This window comes from Triticum aestivum, chromosome 2A (genome assembly GCF_018294505.1).
Source record: "Triticum aestivum cultivar Chinese Spring chromosome 2A, IWGSC CS RefSeq v2.1, whole genome shotgun sequence".
Classification (NCBI taxonomy): domain Eukaryota; kingdom Viridiplantae; phylum Streptophyta; class Magnoliopsida; order Poales; family Poaceae; genus Triticum; species Triticum aestivum.
In genome coordinates, this window is record NC_057797.1 from 490,684,673 (window position 1) to 490,711,623 (window position 26,951).

General features: G+C 48.2%; 1 long non-coding RNA gene across 1 annotated transcript; it reads left to right on the forward strand.

Annotated features, from left to right (window-relative positions):
* The first annotated feature begins 15,970 nt into the window (after positions 1-15,970).
* On the forward strand, positions 15,971-26,677 carry LOC123189083 (uncharacterized). The gene is made up of 6 exons (XR_006495566.1): positions 15,971-16,211; positions 16,345-16,498; positions 17,415-17,458; positions 17,586-17,729; positions 26,053-26,131; positions 26,287-26,677. It is a non-coding gene; the product is annotated as an uncharacterized lncRNA (long non-coding RNA).
* Positions 26,678-26,951: the final 274 nt, after the last annotated feature.

Below are 26,951 nucleotides of genomic sequence, written 5' to 3' on the forward strand. Positions count from 1 at the left end.
CGGTTGGGTAGACAATTTTTACTTGCTCTGCCTAAACTTCTGCTTATGCCCTAGGCGAGGCGTTTGGCCATTGCCTAGCGCCTGGGCCTGCCTAAGCGCCTCCTAGGCACTGCCTTTTCCAACAGAGTAAAATACATAACCACAAAGTGCTAGATGTAAAATACATCAGCCGCTCATCTCTGAACTTAACTGTCGAAACTGAATTTAACTGTCGAAACTGAACTTAACTGTCGAAACTGAATTTTGCTATCGAAACAGAATTTTGCTGTCGAAACTGAACACACTAGCAAGGTGAGGCTACACGTCGGTCGACTTACTTTTTCATCTCTGGTCAATCGATTTTGCAGCCATTGGATACCAAATCAAGAGCCTACGGTTCATATTCAACCTCCACCCCCTGAGCCGGCCAAACAGCAGCCCCCCGCCGCCCGCGGCCGGTGGTGCGCCGCCCCGCCCGCCCCGAAAACACTCCCACCGCCGGTCCACCGCCGCCCCGGCCATCCCTCTAGGCCCCCCGTGCCGAGCTTTTTCTCCGGCGATCCCCACGCCACCGCCCCGCCAATGCCCCGCCACCGCCGGCGACCACCGCCCCCATCCTGAACCCTAAGATAGATAGTGGGGTACCTCTCCAGCGAGCCCCCCTCCCCGCTGCGGCTGGTTCTTCCTTCACCTCGGCGGCATCGGAGTGAAGTGTAGCTAAACCGGAGAAGTAGCGCAAGCAAGAGCAAGAGCGAGAGCAGCAGCGCGAGCAAGAGCAATAGCAAGAGCAGACCAGGCAGGGGACCGAGAGCAAGAGCAGAGCAGCAGCGCGAGCGAGAGCTAAAGCAGCAACAGGTCCTACTGATGTGGACGTCGCCGCCGAGGGAGCGACACCGTGGAGGAAGTGGCCGGTGACGCCGCCGTGGATGTAGCCGCGCCGTGTCGGCTCGGGACCGAGCGCCGGCAGCACCGTGAGATCGAATCAAGAAGAAAATGTGGCGATTAGTGTACAACCTCTTTGGTGGCGCCGATTAGGCCACAACTTCATCCGAGGAAACGATGATGATGATGCTCTTCCGGTGGTGCAGTTGAAGACGACGGTGTGTGAATGGAGGTGGCGCGAAAGACGAGGGAAACATTGGGGCAGCTCCTTGGAGGTGGAGGACGGGGTGGCTGAACCAGCTGGACGATGAGATCGACGATGGACCCTCATCTGGTACGGTGGATGAGGGACGTCGAGGTGTTGCTGTGGACGACGTCATCGGGGAAGAGGCTCCGGCTGGGTGGCGGACGGAGCAGGGTGTGGGGTTTCATCGCGGGTTTTCGCGGCCTCGGTGTACGAATGGGTGGGCGGATGGGATGGCAGTGGGGAACCATGGCTTAGAGACGCGCTTGTCCGAAATGTGGGGTAAGTTACGAAAGTACCCCCAACGATTTGAGGCGGTTCTTTCGGTTCGGGGGTACCACGGGCATTTCGCGTGTCGGGATTTCACATGAGGTGGGAGTTTTCGCGCGCGTTGTAATTTCGGAATAGCAAGGCGCGGGTTGAGATGGAGGGATTTGTCGGAGCACAACGAGACAAAGATATATCTTAAATATTTCGGGATAACAAGGCGCGGGTTGAAATTTCCGGACAAGCCTAACATGTACTGTACCAAATCAATGCGCCCTACAAATGTCATTCAAAACTTTGAATTCATGTTATGTTCAATTAAAATATTTCGCTACGTGTATAATGCATGCAACCTACTACTCAAATGAACGTTTTAGTGCATTCCAAACGTATATACTACTGCTTCAATATGAACTAAATTTGAATTCGTTTCTCTATTTGAATAAGATCTACAGTAATGATTGTTGTGAAGTCAAAGCATTTGAATTCGCTTATCTGTTTTAATAAGATCTACAATCATCATTATTGTCAAGTTAAACCATCGTTTGTGTATTATCTTCATAGCACACCACATGATTAGTCTCGAGTTACATATGAACTATGTGTACTATATGAACTCGAACTAGATTTTTTGAATCCACTTTATTTTGATTTCAAATCACATTACATTTCTAGCTCTAGCTAGATCTTCATAATCTAAACCATGTCTCATATGTATAATGTGTTTATCACATTATGTATGGTGCCCCGCCCCCTACGCCTACAAGTATTTAGATGTGAGTTGCAAACACCACACATTACCACAAATTCAAATAAAATGTGAGAATGTTCGATATATAGTATTGTTTAGATTGTTCGATATTTAGTTGTAAGCTGCAAACGCCACACATTATCACAAATTCAAATAAAATGTGAGATTGTTTGATGTATAGTATGGTTTAGATTGTTCGGCATTTAGCTGTGAGTTGCAAACACCATGCATTATCACATTATGGTATAACATGTGCACATCACGTGTATCACCGCTATATTCATGCATGCAATGTTTAAAACACTATGATCTCCTATTCAAATATATGAATCCGCTTTCATATCAAATTATGATCTTTGTTAGTCTCTTACACCCACACAATCCTCTAACCTTTGTAGCTACCACTAACTTTCTCTCGTGCATGCACACGCCCTCCTCGCCCTCCCCCTCCCTCGGCATTCTATCCACCGGGCACATTCATTTTTTTCTTTAGGTCATTCTCCCAGAGTCTCCACAACTCCTTTCCGACACACATCGATCGATAAACCTCTCCAACGATGCCTGCCTACAACATACAAACACACCTTCAATCTCCTCCTTTATGTGTCCTTGCCTGGTGTCTCTCATACAGTTAGACACACGTGTAAACTCTCGCCCCTCTTTTCATCGCTCTCTCACAACCGCACACTCCTCCCACTATCTAGCTATTAGTTGGGCCTCTCATACCACCTCCTAGCTCCATTCTCTTTGTCTATCCGTCTCGCCGGGCCTTATTTGCCTCTAACAAATGGATGTACACCGACCGATCTCTCGCTATACATATAGCTAGCTAGGTCCTTATAACTCGTTTTTACCCACACGTCAATCGATCTACCTCATTAGTTGTGTCTCTCCCTTCCTCCGACAAACAACAATTGATCTACCGATCTATGTATGCTTACCAAACACATGGTTCCCCTTCATCATCCATGTATGTGTCCCGACAGATCTATCACGCACAGGAACACACAGAAACACATCCCCACTCTTGTTGATAACATTGAAGTTGCACCCTCAGTTTGTCTAGTAGGCCTCTCCCACCATCTTCGAGAAGCAACTCCATCACCAATCCGGCACTCTACCCTTCTCCCTCCCTCCCTCTCTCTCTCTCTCTCTCCTCTCTCTCTCTCCCATCATATTTCATGTCCTTCAGTTATGTATGGATGTCGACCGATCTCCCTCAAGACATAGCTGGGTCTCTCCTTCTCAACACATATACGAGTCGTTCTATCTCTATAGTTAGGCCTCTGCCTACCCCTCCCACCACCCCCTCCCCCCACACACACCGATACATCGAGCGCTCTAGTCATGTCTCCCTGCCACACACAAACTTGACGTGTGCCCTCTAACGTTCCGGTAGGCCAGTCGCCCTATATCTTTGACTTGTACACACACACAATTTCGATGGCTCTCTTCATCGATCTCGCACCCACCCACTTGATCCTCTGTTCGACTCTATCGATAGCTATGACCCCTCCCTCTCTTCTCGTGGATTGCCCGACCCTCTATGTATGATATGGATAGGCCTCCATTTCACACACATTGCATGCAAAATTTTGTTTGAGATGTCATCGACACATATTCCCACAAATAATTCACGAAATCAACCCCCACCCCACCCCCACCCAAAACAAAAAACACTCACAAACGTGGTTTGTATCTCTCACACACACCCACGTAGGTGGGGGACGTGCACGAAGAGAAGAGGTGCATGCATGACGCACGTACTCCCGTCTCTTTCCCAACCACACCCGCGCGGGTACACGATGGAGCTCATTTCTGTACGAAGAAGGCAGCCCACATGGTAATTTGGCACGTGTACTGGTTGTCCACTTGGTGGAGGGAGGATCGTCTACCATGGGTGAACAAACAAATTGCGACTTGACGTGTTATGTTAAAAAAAAGAGGCAAACCATGTGGGCCTACCTTAGAGGCAAGGCTCTATACACTGGAGTACTTTTGATGTGTCCCGTCAACTCGCAGAACGAGGAGAAGCTTGCTTAGTATGCCGTCTCCCCCGCCCACGGGCGCGGTGGCTCGCGGGATGAGGTGAAGCTTGCTTACTACGCCTTACGCCCGCTCCCTCACCCATGCACGCGGTGGCTCGCAGGACGAGGAGAAAAATTTACTACTCCCTCCGTTTACTCCTCGTCCCTACTACCTTGGTTATAGAGATTATATCATATTGTTTGGAATATATATGTCCTTTAGTAGATTTCAATATGAACTACTAGTACATACTCCAAACACTGATATATAGAGACGTATTTTAGAGTGTAGATTCACTCATTTTTCTCCGTATGTAGCACTCTCCCTCGCCCCTCGACCCTCGCCCACGTGGTGGACATGCAGCAATTCATTCGGTCTCATATAGCCAGAACAATATATACTGCAATACCATTATTGCTCAACTTCCCGAAGAGGCGAAGAGCCAATCGCAAGGTCAATATTTTGGAGATGCCAAGCGCAAGGTTATAGGAGAACGAGTAGTAGGTGCCGCATCATTTATAAATAAAGTTTTTTTCTTCAGTGTCACATATGCAATAGGATAGGTTCATAAGGAGAGAAAAGGAAACCGCTCCACTATATACATAGTCAGGACGGGCCAGCCTACATGGTTGTTTGCTGGGGTTGCTCTCTTCACACTCTCTCGCACAAAACGACTGTGGCCACATCTCTAACATCCCGGCGGAACACGTCTGCTTGGGGAAGGGGTGGATGCTTAGTGTAGATGCGGTGGCCGTCACCGACGGCGAAAACCCACTGTCGGCACGTCCTGATCAGGGGTCCCTGCCGTTCTCTCTCACAAACCGGTGAGGTTGCCTTCGTCCCTTGCTCACTGCCGCGACATGGGCAGTTGCCTCCTCCCGTCGCCCTCCTCAAGGTTGAGCTACGTCCCTCAGGTACAACTCCCTTTACAGCCGGCTTGCACCACTCCTCCAGCTGCCCACATCACTCCCTGTGGATATTTCTCTACTTCTTTGCCCCACACATACCTCTACTGGCTTCTACGTACTGTATTTGTGATGAGTTTATCTCTCATCAACTAGTCCCAGTAATCTTATTCTAATCATGCTTGTTCAATTTCTTTGCCACATGGATGCTCATCTCGGTTTTGGTGAAACTGCACAAAATGATCCAATGGTCAAAAGGTTATAAACTTCATTTATTAGGAAGCTCGAACGTTGCCAGCAAATTGAAGCCTGGTCAGGGTTTACGGTTCAAGGGCTAGGACTGCATGGATCATTTTTTTCTTTAGTTGCCTCTGTTCCAAAATAAGTGTCAACTTTAGTAGTAGTACAACTTTGTACTAAAGTTTGCACAAAGTTGAGAAACTTATTTTGGAACGGAGGGAGTACATATTTGCTATGATCTGTCAACCATTGAGATGCAATAGCATGCATGTTAGTCTCCTTTGTATTTGATGAAATGTTGCAACGGGCAACCTTGGACACAAGATACATGTAACAGAAGCTGGAAGCTTCATAGCATTGTACAAATTTATCTCGCTGATAAATTACAGTATGTACTATACTAGTACTTCCTCCATTCCTAAATACAAGTCTTTGTAGAGATTTCACCATGAACCACATGCGGATGTATATAGATGCATTTTAAGTGTGGATTCATTCATTTTGTTCCGTATGTAGTGGAATCTCTACAAAGACTTATATCTACTAGTAATAGCTAGCCCCCACTACTAGGAATTCTCTATCCTCTCCTTGAGCCACGTCATCAAAATTGATATAGCCGTTAGATGAAGTAAATCAGTCCATAATAGCCGTCTGATCTTGATGTTGAGAGGCTCCGAACTAAGCCACATGCAAGCATGCAAAAATACCGTGCCACATGCATGTGAGTGGGTTTTAAATCACATCAACATGTCTGCATGCAAGCATGCACCAGTAGCATGCATGTAAGTGAGCTTTTAAGTCCCATTAACATGTCAAAAAGAAAAATATAATCCCATTATGCAGTAGGAGTTGGTTGATCTTTTTTTCCTTATGTGGGATGATCTAAATGATGATGGGAGTTTATTTAGTTTGGCTACCACATTTTTCATGCGGTTATAGAGTTTTTTTTTTGTACTATGAAATCGATAATTTTGTGCAGAGAGATATACTGCTGTTCCGCACCAACACGTGGGGACTCATCTAGTAATATTTAGGAACAGAGGGAGTACTATGTAAAGAGTTAGGTGTCGCACGGTGATAGTGTGAGGTGGGCCATGTAATCACTGAGCCTGCGTGTTTTCACTCCTCTTGCACGCCTCCGCCGTAAGAATGGAGAAAATTGTAATCTAGTAGTAGTAGTATACCTCCTTTCGCCGAAAGCGTGGGACATCCAGCAGTCCTACCACCTCAGTAATAAAGACCAATGAGCCGTCAAATCACATAGACCCAGCAGTAAGTTGGACGGACGAAGCAACCATCACTCTTGCGCCAGTGAGAGGTCGCGTCCGCTCTGCCCGGGCATGAATGCAACACCGATTCTTTGGAGCGGTGCTGACCGTTTCGGGCGGGAAGCGCGCGCGGGCGATGGAGGGGCTTTGGGTGTGCCAGGCTGGTCAGGAGCGGGCGTGGCAGCTGTCCGCATGTCCCAACCGGACACGCCCGGAAACGAGAGGATGCACCGACTCTCGCGGCTAAAATCGTACACTACAAAACATCTCTCTATAGGAGTAGGTCGATCTGTCGCTCTCTCTAACACACACATGGTGTTAAACACACACACACACACACACACACACCTTAGTCCCGTTGCACCTTCTAACGTGACTTATTACACCTAGACGGAGGGAGTAGTAAGTATACGAGATACGGTGGCACACTGACTTAAGTCGAATACAAGTGCCCAAAATTTGTGTTCATGTTATAATAAGGATTCACTTAAAATAGTACGTGAGCGAACAGAGGGATCAATTGGATAGTGTTCCCGAGCAGTAGCGAGATGTGTGAGGTAAGATACACCGCTGGCGCTTTTAATTTTTCTTATTAATTTGTTTGTTTCACCCTCTGACTGGTGGGACCCAACATACTACGTGGAGAGAGGTAAGGTGACTAAGGCTACATTATTTCTGCACCATTGTGGATAGTCTTACCACCAAAGCCACATGACACGATTATGATTGAAATCCCAATGACTCCCACACACACAAAAAAACACAACATGCTTGTCACACAAATGCAGGAATGTATAAAAGGTTATTTCCCTCTCGTTGAACATAACGGGAGGGTTGTGTAGCTGGTTAGCCTGTTCGCTCACTCTCTCGCCCTCTCCCGCTGGAGCCTCAGCGCTTGTAGTTGCTCTCTTCACACTCTCTTGCCCTCTCCAGATCTAAACAAGACTTCGTTGGCCTCTCTCTCCCCTCACTGCTGCTCAAAGAGCCGGCAGGATCCGTCCGTCGGGAAGGGAAGGAGGCTTAACGTTGTCGCCGTCGGCGAGGGACTACCGGCGCAGCTGTTCACTTTCCACCCAGCTGCGGCGCGGGAGGGCCTTCGACCCCTTCTTCTTCGCCGCCGTCCCGTCGCCCACCGAACCACGCCCCAAGAACCTTAAGGTATAATTTACCTACTCCACATGCATTGCTCTAGCTGCATGTATACCATGAATCTAGGACGTGGTTCAAAGAGGAAAGGAGTGGGGGAAAGTAGTGCGAAAAGTTGTATATAGCATGAATCTAGGATGTGGCTCAAAGAGGAAATGAAGGGGGAAAGTTGTATAGCATTAATCTAGGACGTGGTTCAAAGAAGAAAGGAATGGGGGAAAGTAGTGGGGAAAGTTGTATCGCATAAATCTAGGAAATGGTTCAAAGAGGAAAGGAAGGGGCGAAAGTACTAGTTCAAAAAGGAAAGGAAGGGACAAGGCTGTAGAGTTTGAGCAGGACTAGATTTGCTGCGCTCACATAGGGAAAGGCGTCTAAAGATAGCAAAACTGGGACCAACACAAATATGCTCCTTGGTTGCTTGTTCTTTGTTGCAACAGACTGTGCATGACCACAGTACATCGGTAGATGCACATGGTGCTGGTGCGTCCACTGTCCCGTGCAACTCATTAGCTGTTGTTAATCTAAGGCCCTGTTTGGTTAAAAACTCCCTAGTCCCTACCTGATGGGTTCTAGGGACTAAACATGGACTAGAGGTTATTAAATGACATTCTAAAAGACCATGTTACCCCTAGTAATGAACTAATAGAGACAAGGTGCGATGCGTGGCAGGGGCAACTGTTGGAAAAAGTCCCAAAAAGACTCCCTCGGGGTCTTCTTTCTTTAGTCCCAAATTCCCACTTTTAGTCCCTAAAAGTCCCTCATCTTTGGTTTAGATGGGACTGACACGGAGTTTTTTTAGTCCCTACACCAAAATGTCCCTATAAACAAACACCCTCTAATAATGCCGCTGGAAAATTGATGCAATGCCAAAGTTAAAAGCAAATTACATGTTTAATGAATTTTATTGTTAATATAATCTCTATGTTAATATTAGTCAATGCCACTATTTGAGAAATGCTACTGTCTTGCTTTCTTTCCCATTAAGATAAGGTAGATGCTTCTTTTTGTTGGCTTCCGTGGCATCCATCGTTATTGACCGCTAATTATTTCCTTTGCACCTCTGTGTAAACAGGGTTATCTGCTTCACCTTGTTGCCATTGTGACCTTTTGTTGCACTGCACAAAACACTTTTGTTTTAAGAGTGTTTTGTGTAGTTCAACCAAAATGTCACACCGACAACGTTGCTTGATTGATTGATCTTAGTGGAACTGCACAAGAGGAGATCTTACTTCCTATCCGTTAAGGCGAATTTGGTTCAGATCTTCTTCTTGTGAGTTGTTTGAATTCCGCATCATGAGAGGTCACTACTAGCCTTCTTTCACATGATTCTGCAGTGTGCATTCATATGTTATGCTACTTGTACGATAATGTTGCTTGATTTTAGTGAACTGCACAAATGGAGACAAGACTTCCAATCTGTATGTGCACCGTAATATCCCATTGAGATAAGATAAGGATATTTCACAACTGCTGGCCTGTATTTGCCACTTTTATCAGAAAATTAAGCTTAGTACTATACTTGTGCTCCCTAATTGACATGCCAAATCTTACATTAAAGGCGAAACTTGTTTGTTATTGAACCAAGTGATGAAGGGGAAGAACAAGGGGAAGAAAAACAAAAATCAACTCCCGGTGCTGTAATGAAGCACTGGAACTGTGATGACACAAGTAATGATATAGTTTTGCATCTTAATTTATTGCTATGACTGGAACGAGCAATTGTTTTGCCACTGATTTGATGCCACTCTTAATGTAATATGTAATTAGCGGAGCTACCCGCGCATTTGCGCGGCTAGACTATTTATTTATGATTACATTGGTTTGAACTTTTGACTTTATTTGTGCATTTAACATTATGGTGTGATATTTTAGCATTCATTAAATATTTTAGCATGAAATTATTTTTTCTTTGTATGTGCTAATTTTTCCATTATATGAAAATTATATATGATAGATTTATTTTGAAATATTTTTATTATATTTGTGAGTGTGTGTTAGAAGGTATTAAGTATTGTGTTTTTTGTTGTGAACCAGCCTATGGTTATATAGTTAGGAGTACAGTGGTATTCCCAACTTATCGGTGTTCAAATCCTTGACTTTGACACTATTGCTGATAAGTCGAGTTAGTCTCTTTAATCCACTCGTACGGTGTGCTTGCCTGCCCTCATAGGAGTGAGTGTATATGTACATGTATGAGTGTCTGCGTTTGTATTGTGTTAAAAATATTTTTTATATAGAATTAAGAATCGAACCATTTAGCTAACATAAAAACTATTGAAAGGAAATGCCCTTTCTATTTATGTATTCATTTTGTTCATTTCATGAAAATTATGCATGATAGATTTAAACTTTTTTGTGACTGTCTTTTACTCCATCCGTTTCTAAATATAAGTCTTTTTTAGAGATTTCAATACGGACTACATATAGATGTATATAGACATATCTTAGAGTGTACATTCACTTATTTGGCTTTGTATGTAGTCCATATTGGAATTTTTAAAAAGATTTATATTTAGGAACGGAGAGAATAGAAGCTTCGTGGTAGGGCTAGGGTTCCTACCGGCTCTACTCCGTAGGTTATACGGGCAGAACAACGAGGGTTGGGGGCGAGGGCGGCGGCTCCGGCGCGTGGGTGCCGTCGCGAGGAAGAAAAAGGCGGCATGGCTAGGGCAAGGTGCGGCTAGGGTTTCCGGCTCCTCTGGAGCCGGGCAATAGGATAGAACTATCTTTATTGCTTAATTCCAAAAGGTATCTTACAATCTAATATTTATAACCTGAAAACGACTAGCCTAAGATAACTTGTGGGCCAAGCCCTTAATCTACTGCCCAGCGGGCCTCCTCTGGTTGTATTGTAAACCGGTCATAACATCTCTCCCCGCCTGCACAAACAGCTCGTCCTCGAGCTGAAAGTCTGGATAGTGTTGGCGGAAATTCTCACGTGGCTCCCAAGTAGCTTCCTCCACAGGAAGACCCGCCCACTGGATCAAGATGAACCATACCCCGTGACGAAGTTGCGCCTCCAACACCTTCTCTAGCTCCGGAAGAAGACGTCCATTGACGGTCGGGGGAAGCGCTGGTGGAGCCACCGGTGGCTCTCCATGAAAAGGCTTGAGCAGCCCCACATGAAACACATCGTGGATGCGAGCGCCGGCCGGCAGCTGAAGACGATAGGCCACCTGCCCAATGCGCTCCAAGATGGCGAAGGGTCCCGCGTAGCAAGGCCCGAGCTTGCGCTTCGCGCGCGGGTCGAGTGACTGCGTAGAGCGGTGAAGAAGACGCAGCCACACCCAATCACCCACCGCGAACTCCGCCTCGCGATGGTGGTTGTTGTAGTAATGTTGCGCCAGCTGCTGAGCCTGAAGGAGACGCTGACGGACCTCCGCAAGCATCTCGTCACGGGTGCGAATAAGGTCGCCCGCGGCCTCCGTCCTCGCCGTAGCCGGGTCCACCGGCAAGATCGGCGGAGGTGGCCGCCCGTAGACCACCTCAAATGGTGTCGCACGCAGGGCAGAGTGGTAGGAGGTGTTGTAGCAGTACTCCGCCCATGCGAGCCAATCCACCCAAGCACGAGGCCGATCACCTGTAACACAGCGTAAATACATGGCGATCACCTTGTTAACCACCTCTGATTGGCCGTCCGTCTGGGGGTGGAAGGCCGTGCTGAAGCGGAGCTTAACGCCCGCCATCCTGAAGAGATCGCGCCAGACATGGCCTGTGAACACCGTGTCGCGATCACTGACGATCGAAGCAGGAAATCCATGCAGACGGACAATACCGTCGAAGAAGGCACGAGCCACGGACGCGGCGGTGTAAGGATGCCCCAGCGCGATGAAGTGAGCATATTTAGAAAAGCGGTCGACCACCGTGAGAATGACCGACTTGCCTCCCACCTTGGGAAGCCCCTCGATGAAGTCCATGGAGATATCGGCCCAAACCTGAGAAGGCACATCCAGGGGTTGAAGAAGACCAGCTGGCCGTAGCGTCTCCGTCTTGTTGCGCTGACACGTCGCACAAGAGCGCACCCAATCGCGAACGAGGGCACGATCACCAGGAATGTAGAAGTCGGCACGGAGACGATGGAGGGTTTTCTGCACACCCTCATGGCCAGCTGAGTGGGCTAGCAGCAAGACCTGGTAACGGAGATCATCATGAGCGGGAACGAAGACACGGCGCCCATGGACCAGCAGGCCGTCGGAGAGGCGCCATGGCTCCTCCAGGTCACTGGCCGCCAGCTGCTGCTGCAGGAGAACCGCATCGGCGGCGGTCGCGGTGGCTCAGCGAATATCGTCGAAGAGGCTGAAAGTCGGCCCTGAGCGGATGCAGAGTGCCTGCCCCTCGGAGTCGCCGGGGACGGAGTCGAGGTCGGCATCGCGGCGGGATAAGGCATCGACCACGGTGTTAAGATGACCCGGGCGATACTCGACGGAGAAATCGAAGCCGAAGAGCTTGCTAATCCACTATTGCTGGGGCACGGTGGAGAGCCTCTGATCCAGCAAGAACTTGAGGCTGTAGTGGTCCGTGCGAATCTGAAAAGACCGGCCCCACAGATAGGGCCGCCAATGGCGCACCGCCTGCACCAAGCCAATGAGCTCCCGCTCGTACGCCGCGAGCTTGAGATGGCGCGGGGCGAAGGGTCGGCTGAAGAAAGCAAGAGGCCCGTCGCCCTGATGAAGCACAGCGCTGAACCCCACACCTGAGGCGTCACAGTCCACAACGAACGCCCGGTCGAAGTCCGGCATCTGAAGAACGGGCCCCGTCATGAGGGCCCCCTTGAGGGCCTCGAAGGCTGTCGTCGCCTCCGCACCCCAGGCGAACGCGTCGCGACGCAACAACCGCGTGAGTGGAGAAGCGATGACACCAAACTCCCGGATGAACTTCCGGTAGTAGACCGCAAGGCCGAGAAACCCGCGAAGAGCCCGCGGAGACTGGGGCGTCGGCCAGGCAGCGACGGCGGTCACCTTGTCGGCGTCCATAGCGACCCCGTCGGCCGAGATCACGTGGCCCAAGTAGGCCACCGAAGGCGTCCCGAACGAGCACTTCGAGCGCTTAAGATGGAGATGGTGCGCCCAAAGCTCGTTGAAGACGATGGCCACGTGCTGTAGGTGCTCTGCCCAAGATGCACTATAGATCAGAATATCATCAAAGAAAACGAGCACAAACCGGCGTAAGTAGGGTCGGAGGACGTCGTTCATCAGAGCCTGGAAACTTTCCGGGGCGTTGGTGAGGCCAAAGGGCATCACTAAGAACTCGAAGTGGCCGTGATGAGTCCGAAACGCCGTCTTGGCGATGTCATCAGGGTGCATGTGCACCTGGTGGTACCCCGACCGGAGGTCGAGTTTGGTGAAGAAGCGTGCCCCGTGGAGCTCATCGAAGAGCTCGTCAACCACCGGAATAGGGAACTTATCCTTGAGTGTGACAGCATTAAGGGCATGGTAGTCGATGGAGAAATGCCATGTGCCGTCTGACTTGCGGACGAGAAGCACCGGTGCGGTAAACGGCGAAGTGGATAGCCGGATGATGCCCGCCACGAGCATGAGTGCACACTACCGCTCCAACTCATCCTTCTGCAACTGCGGATAGCGATAAGGCCGTACTGCCACCGGTGTAGAGCCTGGCAGAAGATGTATACAGTGATCGTATGCGCGGGCGGGCGGCAGCCCCTGTGGCTCGGTGAAGATGTCGTCGTGCTGCTGTAGGAGGCTCTCCAATAGTGGGTGCTCGGCCATGGCCATGGTCGCGGCGAGCTGGAGTGGAGGGGTGGGTGCGTCACCCCCAATTCCGGCCCACCGAATGCGGCGTCCTAACCGCCAGAAGGTCATCGTTAGTGCGTCGAAATCCCAGAGAATAGGACCAAGAGTGCGCAAGAAGTCAACGCCGAGGATGAAGTCGAAGCAGCCCAAGTCGATGTCGGCGCAGGTGATGGAGAATTGCTCATCGCCAATAGTGATGGGCACATCGCGGGCGAGCCCGTGGCAGCGAAGACGGTCACCATTAGCGACGGTGACTCACAACTGTTCACCACCGGTCGGCTGTAATGCCAGGCGCCGCATGGTGGTCTCCGGCAGGAAGTTATGTGTGGACCCTGTGTCCACTAGGGCCACCAGGCGCTCACCCTGGATCATGACCGGTAAGAGCATCGTCCTTTCATCACGGATGCCGGCCAGCGCGTGTAGGGACACCACAAGGGCGGTGGCCGGGGCGGGTGCGGGTGCCGCTGCGGGCTCCGCAAGGGCTGGGGCGCCGAGGCCATCCTCCAGTGGCTCCTCCTCAGACTCGTCTGTCGTCTCCAAGTAGAAGAGGCGGGGACAGACATGACCTGGTGCATAGGGCACATCACAGTTGAAGCACAAGCCCAGTCGCCGGTGTTTCAACTGTTCCGCTTGGGTGAGGCTCCTGAATGGCCGCGTCGGTGCCGGGGCGGCTGCCGGAATGGCTGCAGGGGCCGCCGGTGCCGCCGGAGACGGCCGGGGAAGCTGTCGGCCCCCACGTGGCGTAGATGGACGCGTCACGGCCTGGGCGCGCTGCTCGAACGCCCGGGCATAGTACATGGCCGTCTGAAGGTCTTGGGGCCCCTTCATCTCGACGTCCACGCGGATGTGGTCGGGGAGACCGCCGATGAAAAGTTCCGCCCGCTGTAAGGCCATCACACTAGGTGCGTGGCACGCCAGGGCCTGGAAGCGATCAGCGAAGTCCTGCACCGTGGAGGTGAACGGCAGACGGCCCAACTCGGCCAAGCGGCTCCCACGTACCGGTGGCCCAAAACGAAGAAGGCACAGCTCTCGGAAACGATCCCACGGGGGCATGCCGCCCTCGTCCTGTTCGAGGGCGTAGTACCATGTCTGGGCGGCCCCGCGGAGATGGTAGGATGCCAGCCAGGTCCGTTCCGACATGGGCGTACGCTGGCCACGAAAGAACTGGTCACACTGGTTGAGCCAGTTAAGCGGGTCGTCGGAGCCGTCGTACGTGGCGAAGTCGATCTTGGCGAATCGGGGCGGCAGATGGTGTGGCACACCCTGGCCCACTGCCTCGGCGGTGCGGAGTGCGGATGATGGCGCACAGGCCATGGTGGAAGGCCCGGCGTAGTTCCCAGCGGCGCCCGACACTGCGGGCTGCAGCGGAAAACCGGACGGTGGACGGGCCTCCGGGTAGGCCGATGCCTGCCCTTTGAGCCAGCCGGGGAGTGGCGATGGGGACGGTGGAAAGCGGACCTCCTGTATTGGGAGCCCGCTCGACGAAGACCTGCCCAGGTTAGGGCTGGGCGGGGCCGGTGGAGGACCCTGCTCCGAGGCCGCTGGAAGGTAGGGCGCGACGGAGGACGGCGCGGCCGGCGCGGTCTAGGTGGGCCACTGCGGCCCCGTGGTGGCGACGAGTGGCGGGGCTGCTGGCGCGATCTGCGGCGGCCACTGCGGCCAAGGCGGCGGTGCGGCCGCTGGGACGGGAAGCGCCGGATAGCCTCCGGTGATGGCCCCCGGTGCCGAGTACCACGGAAGCGCCTGCTAACCCGCGGCCATGGCTGGATGGAGTGGTGGGGGCGGCCCGTACGGACCTGCCAGGTAGAGGCAGATCCCTTGAACCGCGGTGACGAGGTCGTTAAGGACGCCCGCCATGGCCTCCGGCGTGAACTGTTGCGGCTGCGGGGGAGGTGATGGCGGCGATGACTGTTGGACGGGGGCCGGTGGCTGCCCTTGGCCCGGCGTGGTGCCAGGTGCCGTTAGGGCCGGCGCTGAGAGCGACGCCGTGGTGCCCGCCGAGAGCGAGGCCGTGACGCCCGGCGCAGAGGCGGCGGTGGTGGAGGAGTTGGCGGGCAGCGGTGGTGGTGGCGGTGGAATTGGCGGAGACAAGGTCGAAACCCGGTTACCTGATACCAAATTGGTAGGGCTAGGGTTCCTACCGGCTCTACTCTGTAGGTTATACGGGCAGAACAGTGAGGGTTGGGGGCGAGGGCGGCGGCTCCGGCGCGTGGGCACCGTCGCGAGGAAGAAAAAGGCGGCGCGGCTAGGGCAAGGTGCGGCTAGGGTTTCTGGCTCCTCTGGAGCCGGGCAATAGGATATAACTATCTTTATTGCTTAATTCCAAAAGGTATCTTACAATCTAATATTTATAACCTGAAAACGACTAGCCTAAGATAACTTGTGGTCCAAGCCCTTAATCTACTGCCCAGCGGGCCTCCTCCGGTTGTATTGTAAACCGGTCATAACACTTCAAAGTATTCTTTTATATGGAACTGTACGGCTATATGTGAAGTTGATTCCATTCGTATTTTATTCTTGACTAGACCAAAATATCGCCTAGAAAAAGACTGGACCAAAATATCGTCAAGAAGGCTCTAGCACAGCTCTTCTCCCCTGCTTTTCAGTGGCAGCACCATCGCATGCGCTCGTCGCTGGCTCGGCTGCGTACCACCGCCAACCATAGCTTCAGCGGATGGAAGATGTATGCCGCAGCGTCTCTACCGATCTCTTTTTCCGAATGGATTTGAGGGAGCCTTCAGCCCTTCACAGGTAAAATCCCTAATTTTTGTGCATCTCACATGAGGTAAATGTCATCCCAGATTAGAAATTGTTGGGTAAACTCTCCATGCCACAACCACGCTCAAGATTTAGTAAAGAAGATATTTAAATCTCCTTGCTGCAGGAACTTTTTCTTGGATCTGCTACAAAATAGATTGAGAATTGGGGACTATTCATTAGAGGGATTAGAGTTGGTATCGTGATCTTCTGGAAGTATGTGGTATGAGAGAGATGATGTTATATTTAGTAGAGTTGATATCCATTGCCAAATGAAAAAGGTACGATCTGTATTTTTTGCTCTCAGAAATTACTTCTAAGTTTATATAAATATTAATGTAGAAAGAACTTATGTGTACAAACATGATAGAGTTTGTTCACGCATACAGAACTGATGAACAGAAATTTATATATTTTATTGAAAGATTAAAGATCCATATGTACGCATACATTTATTCACTCGAGGAGGCTAATGCCTATGTTTTTAGAGAGACAAATTGACGAGATTTGGGGAATCGGAAACTATTTGTGAGAGAGATGTGAGTGTTAGATTGTGAGAGATTAGTAATGGCTATTTAGGGGAATTAATTTGTGAACTTTCTATAGAACGTTTTTAAAAGATTTGGATTTTGAGATTAACCGTGAATATATTTTAGTTGTGGGTCGTGGCTATAATGTGGGAGATTGCGAAAAGCTTATTGTAGGTGGAATCCATTAGTGATTTCATTGTTTCATCTGCTGCGATATTTTTTGTGTTAAAAATATTCAAGGATAAATAACTAATTTTAAATTTAATATTTTACAGAAAGATCAAACATATATATCTATGGATTAATAATTATTTAAAAATTTAACATGCCAACCAAGTAAATGTGTTGTTCAAAATGTATGGTAAGGTTGTCTGTGACTCTATGTAATTATACATGAATTGTCTAATGACTTGAGGAACTTCACTATCAATTAAAAAATCTCTTTGTAAACAATATTCTTTGCGACATCTTCGGTTGGACACTCTTCGTCATCGATCAGCACCTTCAATCCTTCCTTGTTTGTCACTCTTGATAGTGCCACATATAGTTGTCCATGGCAGAACACTTGCTTAGGCAAATATATGCCTACCTTGTTTAAGGACTGACCTTGGCTCTTGTTTATTGTCATTGCGAAGCACACTGATAATGGATATTGCCTTCTTTTCAGCACGAATGGCCATTTTGAGTCGCTTGGTGACATGATGATTCGAGGTATGTATACCTTATCGCCGACATGTGTTCCTGTGATTATTTGTGTCTCGATGTATTTGTTTCCAAGTTGTGTAATTGTCATTCTTGTACCGTTGCATAAGCCTACTGCTTGGTTGATGTTGCGTAGGAGCATGACCGGTAAACCTACCTTCAGTTTTAACTTATGGTCTGGTATTCCTGGGGACGTTAAGGTGTTGAGGAGCTCAGTAGGCTGCATGTTCATCATGATGTTGGTATTTGTCATTGCCTTGCACACTGTGTCCAGGCTTAGGTATGTCACCTCTTCACCTTGTATTTGGCTCATCATGTGGTCATTTATCTCCTTGACTGTATCATTTCTTGGACATAGTATTTCTCTTTCTTCTAGGTAATCCCGCTCACGGTATTTTTGCAGCAAATTTGGGTACATGCTTTTGACGATTTGTTCTTTACGATTTTCTCCTTTCTCTAGCAGTAGGTCTTTTGGTATTTTTATCCAATCCTCCCCTTCATCTGATGTTGTTTTGCCATCGCCAATCTCTAGTATCCACTCTGCAAATTCAGCGACCTTTTGCTTTTGTATTGGATCATCTGACAAACACTTCAGCCGCATGTTTTGTGTTAACTCAAATATTTCAAAGTGTTTCCACAGATATGACCTTTTGATTGAAGCATTTACTATCTGCTCTCTCCTTCCTTTGGTTATAACTGGCAGGATTTGTCTGAAGTCGCCTCCTAGTATAACTGTCATTCCACCAAATGGCTTTTCATCGCTGTTTTCATTAGTGAACCTTAGAATATCTCTCAGGCTTTTGTCTAGTGCCTCGAAGCAGTGTTTGTTTGCCATAGGAGCCTCGTCCCACAATTTAAGTGAGGTCTTCTTTAGCAGTTCAGCCAAATGCGAGCCTTGTTTTATTTCACACGTTGATTCTTCAGTGATATTAAGTGGAATACGGAACCTTGAGTGTGCTGTTCTTCCACCTTGGAGAAGCAACGCTGCAATGCCACATGATGCTACCGCAAGCACTACCTTCCCCTCTGATCTTAGCTTTGTCGTTATTGCTTTCCATAGATAGGTTTTTCCTGTGCCACCGTAGCCTTCGACAAATATCTGCTTTCCTAGGCCTTTGTCGACCGACTCCATTATTGCATCATAGGCCTTTTTCTGGTCTTGGTTAAGATTGTTTAGTATGATTTTGTGCTCATCCTTGAGTTTGTCCATGTCGTAGTTGACCTCTTCGTTTATTAGTCTGTTCCCAAGTTCTTCTAGCTCTACGGCATTTGGTAGTTCTATGTCTGGATAGTCCTTTAGTGACTTTCCTACTTGCCTCATCAGTTTTTTTATCTCAATCAGACCATACGCTTTCTTCTGTGTGTTTGTAAGCCAAAGTGTTGGAAAGTTTAGAATAGTCCTTCTTTTGTATTGCATATCTTCACACAACGCCTCCCATGTTGAATCCCACAATACCTTTGGGTTTGTGACTTCGCAATGGGACAATATGGCGGTGAATAACTGACGCAGTTGTGTTCCGGAAGCCCAACTTGATGCTTCATTGATACAGTCAATCCACTCGGTGTCATCATCGAGAAATCCGAGGGCTTGGCATGCTGATTTGTATGTTGGGTGAATGACTCCATCAACGGTCCTAATGTCCTCAAATGATGTGCATCCTTTCTTGGTGTTTAGAAGCATCCTCATATGAAATCTCTCGCCACTTGCGGGATGTGCATAGTAGATTCTTCCAATTGCGTAGTCCTTTTTTTCGCTTCTGCCAACATTTTGTTTCGCTTTTCCATACAAACTTTGTAGGGAATTCTGCGTAAGTCAATCCTTTTCCTAGATCATATATTTTATTTGCCTCCATCCACTGAGTGAACTTGGTGATTTTATATCCGTCCCTTGTTACTATCTTTTCAAGACTAGTGGAGTCTGGAAAAACGACTTGTTGCTCATTTTCAAGATGGAAAGGTAGCCTCTCAACTGCTGGATCGCGATACTGAAGATCAAACTGAAATATCCTCCAGCATGCTTCTGATGTTGATGTGTATCTCATCTCTAGGTATTTCTTGATCTCGTCAGTTTCGTTTGCCGTGCCACTTTCCTTGAGCAAGGTTGTAACATGGTCGTCATCTTTATGGATATACTTAAATAGGTACTTGATTGATCTGGACCTATTGCACCACTCAACATTTATGTGAGCTTGATACTTGACCAGAAGGTTCCGGTTGTATGGCACGACAAATCTGTTGTCGAGCATCACCCCTCCCTTTTTGATCTGCCTTCCATCATCCCTCCTTTTATATACTGGAAATCCGTCCTCGTCAATGGTAGTGCTAACATTGTATCTTTTTGGGAAATGCTTGGTGCATCTATGGTCCACCATGCATGGTGAGTTTTTCTTAGCCTCTCCGCACGGGCCATGCATCATGAAGTTCTCAACAGCTTCAAATGCCTCTGGATCCTCATCCTTGTTTGGGATTTCAGCGCTTATTATTTTGTCGATTTGCGATGGTTCCGGGTACTTGTCTTTGTCCTTCAAAAATATTAGTATGTGCGCATGCGGGAGTCCTCTCTTCTGGAATTCTATTGTGTAGATGACTGCAATTGATTAATAGTTTGTCAGATTTAGCTTAAATTGGAATGCATGTTACTAAAGAGCTAGAATCTGACGGAGTATAAGATGATGCATGTTTCTAAAGAGCAACAGTCTGACGGACTATAAGATGATGCAAGAAAGAGTAAAGATTGATAGTCAATGGGACTTACTTGCAACTATTTCTCCAAAGTATTTCTTTTCTTTTATGTCTCTCATTAGCTCCTTTAGTTTGATCATAAATACTCTGTCCACAATGTCTGGCCGATCGGCTGGCTTTTGGCCACCTCCCGCTTCATCTAGCATGTATTGGATCTCAGGCCACTTTGCATTGCATGTGAATGTTATAAATAGGTCTGGGTATCCAGCCCAACGGCATATTGCAAAGGCATCTTGCAAATATTGTGCCTTGTTTCTTCTACCACCTGTAAAAGATGAAGGCACAATTATCCTCTTTCCAACTTGCTCTGTTCTTGTGTCCCCTCGCTCAATCGCATCCTGCAATCCACTGTAAAGTTCAGTTCGTAGCTTTCCTTGATTGTGTCGGATCCAGTTTAGTCTATTTTGCTCGATACATGTGTATACATCCACCCAAAATTGCAGTGACAAATGCCCGGACTTGAGTAGTAACATTCCTTGATCAGGACGTTGCTATAGGTAGAATGCATAGTAGTCCAACAACGTTACGTATTTCCTGCTGTTTGTACCTCCTTTTGTTTTCTTGTAGGGTATCTCAAGTTTAAAACCATCTTCTCCATATGGGAACAACAACGGATATTGCATGGACATGAATTTCGGGTGGATCTCTGATATCCTTTGCAGCTCCATATTTTTGTACTCAACAACAATGTCACGTCCTTCACTCTCTCTGGTTGGATCTCTTACTACCAATGCTGCAACTTCAGATGCGGATGGAAGGTTGTGTGTTCCATTCCTTTTGCCTAGTATCCGAAGTGTGTAATCATGGTAGTCTCCTTCTTGGAATCTATCTCTTGCCATTCTGAAGGTTTTTGCGAGGATGTTGTTGTCGTCGAGCATTATTTTCAGTTCTTTGACGATGTTGGGGTCCACTGTTGATTTTTTATCATTGCATCTTGACGCACTTATCCTGTTTTCCACCTCATTTTTGGTATTACAGATGTATAGCTGTGCAAACCGAGGTTTGTCTGTACCTTGAGGCAAAAGAGTTCCGATATGGTGGTAGTTTTGTCCATGCAAACGAAAAACATAAGGTCCTTTGCGAGTGTTTATTTCCTTGTCCACAGCTCCTCCCATCGATGTGAATGAAAACATTGAGTTGTATGACCTTATATTTTCTTTGAAGTTTACCGAATCCTGCCCTTCACTTCTTAAGAGGTTTCTAAGGTATGGTGGAGGTTCTCTTAGTGGCGGCAGATCGATTTTCCCTTGTTTGCAGCATATTCCAAAAGAGGGTGCCGTAGTTCCTTTGTTTGAATTTAATCTTTCTTCACACCATAGCAATGCTTTGCAATATTGGCATTTGTATGTTGGCCTTCCGAAGTTCCATGGCTTGCTATTAGAACTTGTCGAGGTTCTGGTTCTGTTGTTGTCTCCAACATTGACTCTAGTGTTGTTTTTGTTGGTTTCGCTTTTGGCGCGCTTCAATTCCCTATCTTCTTCAGCATTAGCCTTTCTCAATCATTTAGGAGCCTCTTGTCCAGACCCCGACTCGATGACACATCGATCTAGCCTATAACACCTCATATCACTTTGCGGCCTCACGCACGGTATCCCCACGGGTGTCGCCTTACCTTTGCCCGGGACCGTTTGCGCCTTTTGGCTCACGTATATGATAGTGTTGCTAGCATCCATATGTTAAGGAGCCCGGGCTGACATGACTAGTTGTAAACCCAAAGTGGCACAGACTTACAGGGACATGCATCCATGACCCAGCTTCGAACGTGTTGGTCATCAGCAAGAGGGTCCGGGCTGTAGCACTGGGCTAGCAGGACTCCGGTAAACCGGGCTGTAGCGGGCTAACAGGACTCCGGTACTCAATGCGTGACATTTCCCCGAAGGGACAGACACCGGAACGAAGGACACATGCCGGCCAGCCTAAGTGTTCCAGAGCAGTAGCAAGCTGCCATGGCTCAGTGGTAACACTAGGAGACATTTCCTGGTAAGAGAGGCTACTAAAGATAAACAACTAGATAGTCAGATCCCACACATACCAAGCATTTCAATAACATACACATAGTATGCTCGATATGTGCAAATACAACATGGCATCACAACATGACTCTACGACACAAGTACTTTATTTAAGGCTCAGGGAACCATACATAATCATACACACAGGTACGGGTCACACGACCCAGCATTCAAGTCATACAGTCATACAAACCAGCAGCGGAAGTAACTTGTCTGAGTACAGACAACTAGTAAAATAAAAGAGGCTTGGAAAGCCTAGCTATACTACGTGGTCCTTCACAAGCTCAGGATCACCACCTGGGCCTTAGCCTACTCATTGATGTCAACGTCTATGTAGAACCCATCAGAAGGGGTTGCAGCGTCTTCTGTAAAAAATGTAAATTATAGCAACATGAGTACAAAGGTACTCAGCAAGACTTACATCAGATCCTACATACATGCATATTATCAAGAAGGGTTGGTGGAGTTGTTGCAGCAAGCCAGCTTTGACTCTTGGCTAGGCTAACCTACGAGACTCCAACTTGAAATGGTTTTGCGTACACGAGTCCACTACTCACCAATTCAATACACTACCGAGGATCCACCTCCATCTTCCTACGGAAGAGCCATCCTCGGCACTCACACTTATCTTGAGGCTTTTAGTAGTTTCCGTTTACTTGTCTATGAACTGTATAGGCAACCAAGTAGTCCTTTACCGCGGACGCGGCTATTCGAATAGATCATGATAACCCTGCAGGGGTGTACTTCTTCATACATGTTTCCACCACTTAGCGTCTGCACACAACATGTGCTCGGCAGACTTCAAGCGAAAGCCGACGTGGGTGTAGACCACGACCTACCTAAACACCTAAGCCTCTAGTCCAGGTTTATCGCCTATCCAGGTTCCATCGGCAGGGAGTCCGGCCGAGGTTTCCCATACGGCCCCGAACGATGTGAACAGGGTTCCCGAGATACCTAACAGGTATTTGGTACACCCGGCCACGTACCTACCGCATCACAGCCCACCCCTACGGTCAGCGCTGTCCACGGCCTCCAGTAGGCTACAAACACCAGAAACTACTTGCAACTCCTGGACAGAGATCTAGGGTGAATAAGAAGTCGAGCGGGGTCATATTTCAGGGCCCAATGCATGGTAGTAGCTGTATCTTAAATCACACATACAGATCTCAGTGCTTAAGGTCGGCTTCAATGAAACAACCCACCATGTACTCCTACATGGCCTCTCATCGATACCTTTACCAAATCGTGTTCACCACACCACTCTCATTACCGACATAATCATTTCACTCTAGCCCATCACCCAGATGAACCAGACCTGACATGACTCTAAGCATAGCAGGCATAGCAAGGTAGGAACAACACATACATATGGCTCACTCAACTCCTACACATGCTAGTGGGTTTCATCTAGTTACTGTGGCAATGACAGGTCATGCAGAGGAAATGGGTTCAACTACCGTAGCACACAACAGTTTGAAACGCGTTGTCTTAATGCAGTAAAAGAGAGCAGGAGGGAGAACATGGGATTGTATCGATATGATCAAATGGTTGGTTGCTTGCCTGATGGTTCGATGCACTGATACGGTTCTTCGTTAGGGTAATCACGGTACTCCTCGGAGGCAGAACCTGCCGCAAAGAACACCGATACACAACCATCACCAAACAATGTGCAACAATATGATGCATGCATGAAACATAGCAATATGAGTGTGTTGGGCTAATGCAACTAAGACCAGAAGGGTTTGAACCAATTTGAATCAAAGATTCAAATTTCAAACTCAAACATGGCCCTTTAAAGTGTTTTTCCTTGTTCTGCATTAAACATCAGGTTAACTTGTTTAATCATGCATGAAAATAGTACAGATGGATAGATTGGATTTTTTCTGATCATTTTTCATATATAATTTGTCTGATTTGGAGTTACAGAATAAAAGTTATGAATTTTTAAAGTTTAAACTATATTCTAGAATTTCCTATATTAGATTAATTCCAGAAAATCAATTATTGCGTCAGCCTGACGTCAGTGTGACGTTAGCAGGTCAACGGGACACGTCCGGGTCAAACCTGACAGTGGGTCCCGCGTGTCAGTGTGATTAGATTAATTAAAGTTTAATTAAAACTAAACCTGTTTAATTAACAGGGCTGGGCCCCACCTGTCATAGACTCAGGGGAGTCAACCAGGGCCCACCCGTGGTCAAACCCGGGTCGGCTGCATCGGCGTTTAGCCGCCGGCGAGCCCGACGCGGCGGCGGAAGTGGTTTTGGCTGTTTCGGCCACCAAATGGGTCGCGGAGACCACCGGAGTGGAGCTGAGGACGAGCCGCAACTCTTGGTGGAGTCCGTTGGGGTCGGGGTGGCCGGAGTTGGCGCCGGCGACGACTTTGGCAGCCACCGGGGTTCGGCCAAAGACGAACTTGACGCTAGAGGGGTCGGTGAGGCGCGGGGAGTAGCTAGCTAGGTGCTACGTGACGCGGTGAGCATGATGGACACCGTGGAGTGGTCGGAGGGTGACCGGGAGCACGTCGGCGACGAGCTCCACGGTGGTGGGTGCGGTTGAGCTCCGGGAGGTCGCTACACAGCTCGGGAGCAAGAAAAGGAGGGGGGAAGATGGCTAAGCTCACAGTGAGTGCGACGAAGCCCTTGCTGCGGCCGGGGATGGACCGGAGCGACGACGGCATCGAAGGGGATCTCCGGCGACGGCGGTTTGGGCGAGGTCGTTGCGGTGGACTCGGGCGTTGCGAGCGCTCGGGGCTCGGCTTGCTCGATGAAGTGGACAGCGGCGGAGCTCCTGGACACGATGAGAGGACGCACGGGCGGCGGGGAGCACGGCTACGATGTAGGCACGGCGGTGGTGGCGTCGGTCATGGCGGGGGAGCGCGAGGGGGAGGAGCTGGAGAGGAGAGGGGGTGTCTGGGGGGTTCGGGGGAGAGAGGGAGGCTGATCCACGACGTCACCGGGCGAGGGGAGCGGCGAGGCGGCGAGCAGGTGCGTGGCGCGCGCTGCGGTCGCCGTCGGGCACCTGCCTGCCTGCCTGGCCGGCAAGCAGCTCGCTGGAGCGGCGCTGGGCTGGGCCGGTAGGTGGGCCGGGAGCTGGCGTCGGGTAAGTTTTTCCATTTTTTCTGTTTTTTGTATTTTTTAATACTTCTACAACTTTGTTGAATTAAATAAAATACTTAGGCAACTCCTAAAATCACCAAACTACTCCTGGTCCATAGTTGGATTATTTCCAACATGAAACATTTTAGTTTGGAGATATTTGAGCATTTAAATATTTTATATAATTTTAAATGCCCAAATTCAAATATTTATGATTTAATTCAAAAACCCTAAGATGGCCTAGGAAAATGTGCATCACTTTTGGCAGAGGTTCTGAACCAAGACAAAAATGATGGGCATTTTAGAAGGGCATTTCAGGTTCATTGAAAAAGTTTTTAGTAAACCCTAATTGGTTTCAGAGGGGACTGGGGTTCTGTCATCCCCATTTCAGGTTTCTGATGAAAGAATAAACATGATGCAACACTCTAATGCATGAACTAGCTAGGGTGTGACATGTGTACGCATTTCTTCTTCCCTCTGCAGTCCTTGTCCGTTTTGTACTCCTTGAGTTTAGAGGTTGTTCTTTCTTTCTTTTTGTCTGGTGAGCTGCTGGGTCTAACGTATGTTGGACTCTCATATCTGCAAATGTGATTTTGTTAGTGCGTATAGTTTCCTTAACATAGTATCATGTAATATGATTTATTTTGTAATCCCTCCGTAAAGAAATATAAGAGCGTTTAGATTACTAAAGTAGTGATCTAAACACTCTTATATCTCTATAGAGAGAGTACTTAATAGTGTTTTGCTTTTGCAGGCATGCAAGTGCATTTGGTGATGACTACTAATGGACGTTGTCACATACAGTACATCTGGAGATTAATGTTGTTTATCTGGTAGGGAACTAAAAATCAATAATTGTTCAACCATGTTGCTCTTTTTGTAGCTTTCACATTATTATCATGGTAGTGTTAGGATGCATGAAAAAAGAGCTTTATAGTTCAGTATGAGAAGAGTTTTGACGCAATGTTGAGCTGAGATCAAAATGCAGGCACACACATGAAGAATTGCATCGGGATATTACCTGAGGCCGATGGTGCTGATGTTGTGTCTTCAGTTCATTGGACGTTTCTTTGTGCCTGTGATCGTTTGGGTGTCGTCGGCGTATATTGGATGCAAGTTGCTGGAGTTGTTGCCATACCTTCAATTTGTCAGCCGTCTCGTGTGTTTGATCTTCCCGACATCATGAAAAAGTAGCTATTGAGAAAGTACATCATGGGTCATTTATGAATGTATGTCTTGTAAAATTATGGTTGAATGATGTTTATGTGATATAAGCAGAGGGATGAGTGTATGTGACCATACCTCTTGTTTGTTTTCTGAGACTATGATCTAGCAATTTGACTAATGTAGATCACCTGAGGAGAAAGTTTTTGTGAGAATATGTTGGCTGATAAGGAAGCTAAAATAATGCACGGATTAAAGAGAGAAAATATATAATACCCTGGAACCTTTGCCTGCTTAGTCGTCGAGTTGCTTCGAATTTGAGAAGACGGATCAGTCGGCGATGAGGCTTGTTGTGCTAGTAGGACGTGATATGATGCACTTTATATAATGATATGGTTAGATGTTTTCCAAGACATGTAGGATTAGGAATCATGTAGTGAGTCAAAATGTAGTGAGTCAAAATCGGACAGTACAATACAGATTGTCTTT